This window comes from Nilaparvata lugens, chromosome 12, assembly GCF_014356525.2.
Source record: "Nilaparvata lugens isolate BPH chromosome 12, ASM1435652v1, whole genome shotgun sequence".
NCBI lineage: Eukaryota > Metazoa > Arthropoda > Insecta > Hemiptera > Delphacidae > Nilaparvata > Nilaparvata lugens.
The window spans coordinates 18,805,734-18,812,799 of NC_052515.1; positions in this window are offsets into that span (position 1 = coordinate 18,805,734).

Genomic DNA, 7,066 nt, shown 5'->3' on the forward strand with positions numbered 1-7,066 from the left:
TTATTGTGGTTCCTAGAATAATAATAATAATACCAATTTCTTACTGGCTCGCCCAGGAGCTCCCGCAGTTCTCTGCTCTTGCTGGTTACTGACGTCGGCTGCTCCAACAGTCCACAATTTCTGTGACTGATTTGTGGAATTCCACAAATGCAGATGCGAGAATTTATATTGCTGCAACTTAATACTATGACTTTGAGATTCTTCAAATCAGATTTGTTACTGGATAATTTATATAAATCTCTGGAACGTATTATTCCAAAGATTTGATAATCAATGCTGTATATCGCTGCTTCCCCAACTTATCCGTGGAGAATATAGTTGGCTGGTAATCTTATAATTTTCCAATACTGGTAACTAAATAGATTTTAACGAGATTGGTCATGCATGGAGATAGGAAATAAATAAAGGATACTCCATCAATATTGACACAAATATATTACACAAAATATTAACGAATAAATAAATATAGAGAGCAACAAGTACAAAAATAAAATAAGAACAAATATATATATATATATATATATATAATATTATATATATAAATCGAAAAATATCACAGATAGCTCACTTATTTGGTTTGCTTTTAGCACGAAAATTACCATGTGCTTCTTGAATCATCAATCATATCATTTAAATTATGCAGCTCAGTTATCGACTTGCTGTTGCTTGTCGAATAAAATCTCATATACCTCCTTCCCAAATTAATATAAATAACTAATTAATTGTTTGTCACACAGAGATTTTTAATCAAAGCTATATCTTCCAAACCCAGACTGTACCCAACTAACGATCTCTTCACCGATTTCAAGGTTTTAACCGTCAGACAGCTGTATTCAAAAAGCCTTATCCTTTACATAATAAAAAAAAAAACAAATTTCATCCCCGTGTGACTCAATATAATTTAAGAACATCTAGTATAACCTACAACTTTGACCGTACTGTTCTCGATGTATGCTGTAGACAATTTGTATTTGTAGCAAATAAATTAGTCAATTTTCTTCCTGGTGAGGTACTAGGTATTGCAAATACTTACAATTTAAGCAAGATTATAGATAAAAACATATTAGATTACAAGCTTGATGAGAAACTATTCCAGTAACGTTACTTAATATAAATGTCCGTATTGTCTCCTTTTCATTTTTCCTTTTCATTTTACGTCGATATATTTATATTTCGACCATTTAAAACTCGAGTGACCCATATCCTAAAATACTTAATCAGATTACGCTGTGATCTGTCTGATGTATGAATAAATATCTAATTTTTTAGATGCAATATTAAAAAAAACAACATCAAATTCTTGATTAACCTGTCTCTCTCTTAGTATTTTTCTTCTTTTCCTCTCATAATATTTTTAAAACCGCTAATTCTGAGTTGTTGGTTTTTTTTTTCTCATTTATTTTTCCCAATTTCAATTTTAACTACTACCGTATTGAATTCTATATTTAGGACTCATATCTGCGCACAGGTTCAACGCCTATGCAGGTATTAATATTTTCCTTTTGAGTGTTCTGTACTTTTTGCATAGATTAACATTTATTATTATGTATTTTTTTTTATATACACTGTTTATAAATCTCTTTAGTGTTTCTCTATGCTGTAAAGTGTTGTATTATTATGTTTTGTTTTTGTTTATTTTTGGGAAATAAAATTTCAAACATAAATTATAAATCTCAAATATATTAATATGTATTTCTCAGGGCTAAAGGTTCGGCCTCTGGTGGAAATTAGATAAATCAACTTATCCAGTGAACATGAGCTTCATTTATATCTTTATAATTTACTAATAAAATTAATGGTCGAGTGAGCATATATGTTATAACATACAAATTTAAATATTTTATCTGTGCATACTTAAACATGTAATTTTGATATATCATTCTTAATTAATAGAAATCCCTTTTTACGTTTCAAGACTTGTGCAAGTTTGACATTAATTTCAATATTTAAATAACCTTTTGATGAGCTAACTTTATAGATCTCGTTTCACTCGAAGCACTGAGGGCACCCTGGATATATTTCTTGTTAACTATATAACTCACATGTCAGAATTCACAAGATGATGATGGCGATCCGAATTCTTCCATCATCTTAGGTTTTCTGGTGGCTGAAGTCGTCCTCTCCAAGGAAATAATAAAATATCTGTATGACTCACACTTAATACAGCCTCACTGAGTCTTATGAAATTAATTATTGAATTTAAACTTAAACTTTCCAAACGTACAATTATTAACAAAGGGACTTGTGCTCTATAAAATTGGTGGCTGTTCCTGCTGACCTCTGGCAAGCAAGTGGGCTCCCATCTACCCCTATTCTCTATGATCATATTTCCATATTCCAAATTTGCATATTATTTAAATATTCAACTACTATGCCATTACATAATCAAAATAGTCTGTGTCAATCTGCTAGGTTATTATATGAATATTACACATTATATTTTATAATCACTCAGATCACATCTAGTACATGAACTGAGTAGTGATAACTTACAAATTCATATCATTTATATAAATAATGAGTTTATTTTTGAATCAACTCACTTTTACCACCAGTCAGTTACTGCATTTCGATTGGCTTATTCCAAAATTACAAATGTATCCATGCGCCCAATAGAATATACATACTTCCTTAATATTTTTATTTATTCTCCTTCTTTTGTACATGCTCATTTGACATAATAAATATTTTTAGGTTTATAAATTGTTTTTTCTTTTACAATTACATGCCATGTGGTTACCAAATCCTCTGGTCACATCTTAAGCGAATGCTATTTGTTTACAACTAAATTTGCCATAGGTGTCTGGCTAAATTTCAAATTATAGTTTCCATTATTAGGTTTTCAACAAATCAGAAGTTATAATCATTACAAAATGTATTTTGTCTGGAATCGCAGTAGGATGTGTCCTCAACTGTCGCCTGCTGCAAGCGAGTCTCTCATTTTTGTACAGGCCCGACAGTCAAGACATGCGACGGCAGAGGACTCCTAAAAAGTGGCCTCAAATGTCGCCTGCGTTAGGCGACAGTTGAGGCCACTCTAATTTTCGTACACTCCCGACAGTCGAGGTCTACGACCGTAGAGGACTGTAAAACAGTCCTCGGTCGGTCTCGTCGGTCTCGACTGTCGCGCCCCCGAGTTTCTCAGAAAAGTGCAACAGAAATTGATTATATTATAACTAACTATCCAGCTGATCACTGTGACAATGAAACGTTTTCCTGCCCTTTCACCGATCATGAAGGTGTAAGTGAAACATTAAACATGAAAAATCTGGTGTGGCGCACTCACAGAACTTTCCTTGCCGTTATGAAAATTGATCAACTGACGCTAGTGTATCCGCGCAACTCAAGTCTACTATTTAAAGATCTGAGCCAGCTGGTGACAGGACAATAACTCTGCAGACACACGAAGACTGCTATCTCTTCATAGTGAATGATTTAATAGAATCAACAGTTGCCAACAGTTTGCAATTATATTATATTATTATTTCCAACTTATTTTCAATTTTAGGTGAAAATGTCACTGAACATTAATTCTAGAGATTTTCATGATCAATGTTTTCCACTTGAAATTTTCGTTTAAACTGTATCTGAAGCCTGATAATTGGTAATCTAAAATCAAACTTTGCATAGATGGGGCGCAGATCCTGAAATTTTTACAGATATGGGACTTGTGGTAATTTATAGTTTTTGAGAAAATCGCGAAAAACCCTGTTTTTGACAACATTTTCGCCATTTTAACTGCCATCTTGAATTGCATTTGATCGAAATTGTTCGTGTCGGATCCTTATAGTGTAAGGACCTTAAGTTCCAAATTTCAAGTTATTCCGTTAATTGGGAGATGAGATATCATGTACACAGACACACATACACTCATACACACACACACACACACACACATACAGACCAATACCCAAAAACCACTTTTTTGGACTCAGGGGACCTTGAAATGTATAGAAATTTAGAAATTGGGCTACCTTAATTTTTTTCGGAAAGCAATACTTTCCTTACCTATGGTAATAGGGCAAGGAAAGTAAAAAACGAAACAAGCCAAATAAAAACACAATTATTGATGCTCTGAACCAAGATTTATCTATGGTGGTTTGGAGATCAGTTTACAATGCTGGAAGTGTAGATGAAATGTTCAATAACTTTCTCACGATTTATATAAATCATTGTAACTTATCTCTACCTCAGAAAGTTCCAAAATCAAGAAGGATGAAATTTTCATGGATTACAAAAGGTATTAGAATTTCAAATGATAGACTTGAAACTGAATATTTTCCGTAAGGATGAAACAATTAAAAACTCCATGGTTTACATTGTCAACGCAAAGAGGGTTGAGGCATCTTACTTTTGAAGTGTACTTCCATTTTTATAAGAAATTATAATAAGAAAATCTTACAGAATGCAAAGAAAATAGCTGCTAATAACTTCATAAAGATATCTGATAATCGAATAAAAGCTGTTTGGAGTTACAATTACTGACTTTTCAGGTTAAGATCTGACTTTTTGGCGAGCTGCTTACCATCAGCTGATTAGCGAGCGTAAAGAAAATCTCCTGCGCGTGCGCGGATGGTTGGCGTGCGAAAAAGTAGATTCTCCTCTGAAATAAGCTGTTTTATGAGGAGAATCGAGTATGTAAATTCTTTTTTTTACGCAAAGTTGTAGAAAAATTCTTATATGATACTCATTTCTATGAAAGAAATAAATGGAAACACTAACTTCAGGCGTTTTGTATTATTAGATCAACAGGAGTTGTCAAAAATAGTTCAATCAATAAAAAATTAAAAAACCATATGATATTTATGGTATTTCAAACTGCTTGGTCAGGAGATCAATCATTTCAATTTTGGAGCTTCTTATATATTCAATGCATCTCTGGCTACTGGAATTGTGCCTTCTAAATTGAAGATGTCAAAGATAAAGCCCATACATAAGAGTGGGGATTTGGATAATCCTGAGAATTTCAGACCAGTTTCAAATCCACCTGTATTTGCAAAGCAACTTGAGTATATTGTATTGGCTAGAGTTAGGAAGTATCTCAAACATTGTCAAGTCCTAACAGAGAAACAATATGGACTCAGGTTTGGTTTATCCACCAATGACGCTCTTTACACCTATATAAACAAGGTATTGACTCTCATGGATGACGGTTCTAAGATTTGCGGTTTGATTGCAGATCTGTCAAAGGCATTTGATCTAGTTCATATCAAAATACTATTAGCAAAATTAAAATTTTGTGGCTTCCAAGACATAGTGTATAATTGGTTTGTTTCATATTTTGGGGACAGATATCAACAAGTTATAATAGAATTCAATAACAAATATGTTCATACGTCAGAATGGTTGAAACCTAAATGAGGAGTTCCCAGGGATCGGTGCTAGGCCCCCTTTTGTTTTTATTTTATATAAACGATTTGCCTAGTTACTTGTATCCTGCACATAGTGTTTTATATGCTGACAATATAAGTTTATTATTATGGTCCAAGAGTGAAATTGATATGAAGATTAAATGTGAAATAGCATTTCCGATGGTACATTCTGATACCGATATAAAACTTCATTAATTGAAATGGATTACTAGGTCTCAGATAGAAAAACAAAAATATCTGTCACCAATGGTGTTATCAATCGAAGATAAAGATAAGAAAATAACGACTAAAAGGCTAAGAATATGGCTAACAATTTGAAATGAGAATGAATCACTCAATTATTTAATAAATTGATAATATTATGCGAATTTGAGGTTAGGTTCTATATAAACAACGCTTGTCAGCAATATCAATAACGATCAACCTCAACATCTACAATTCAATCAGATACTCGCTAGCAAAACAATTGCATCTAGGTAGCATTCATTAAGACGAGGATAAGAGGATTTCCCATATTTATAGCATGCGATATAAAGGTTATGAATGTTTTAAAAGTATATATAAATGTTTATAATTATATATGTGAGCAAATATAAAATACAAAAACATAATAAAAAATAAAAATCTGGTGTGGTGCACTCACACAACTTTCCTTGCCGCTATGAAAATTGATCACCTGATGCTAGTGTTCCCGCGCATCTCAAGTCTACTGTTCAAAGATTTGATCCAGCTGGTGACAGTGCAATAACGCTGGAGACCCACGAGGTCTGCAATCTCTTCATAGTGAATCATTTAATAGAATCAACAGTTGCCAACACTTTGCAATTGGATAATCACATTTTCTCGAATTTCGAGCTTATTTTTAATTTAAGGTGAAAATGTTACAAAACATTAATTGTAGAGATTCTCATGCTTAATCTTTTCTACACAATTTTTTTTTGTTTAAATTGTATCTGAAGCCTTATAATTGAGAATCTAAAATCAAACTTTGCATAGATGGGGCGGAGCTCCTGAAATTTTTACAGATATGGGACTTGTGGCAGTTGATAGAGCTTATTGATGACTATTTCAGGTATAACTTTAATCAAAATCGTTGGAGCCGTTTTCGAGAAAATCGCGAAAAACCCTGTTTTTGACAACATTTTCACCATTTTAGCCGCCATCTTGAATCGCATTTGATCGGAATTGTTTGTGTCGGATCCTTATATTGTAAGGACCTTACATTCCAAATTTCAAGTCATTCCGTTAATTGGGAGATGAGATATCGTGCACACAGACGCACATACGCACATACACTCATACACACACACACACACACACACGCACACACACACACACACACATACAGACCAATACCCAAAAATCACTTTTTTAGACTCAGACGACCTTGAAACTTATAGAAATTTAGAAATTGGGGTACCTTAATTTTTTCGGAAAGCAATACTTTCCTTACCTATAGGTAAGGTATAGGTAATAGGGCAAGGGAAGTAAGACCTAATTTTTCTACGCGCATTGATACATTCTGTACACTCGAGCCGAATCTGACTGTTTACCAATCGCCTAAAAAAATATTCAAATCAAAATCTCCACGTGGTCTCTATTAAAATTATAAAAATTGTAATTGTTGTAGAAAGCACGAAACAATGTAATTAAAATAAAATAAGGGTTAAGGATAGAAATATTCAATTTTAAGA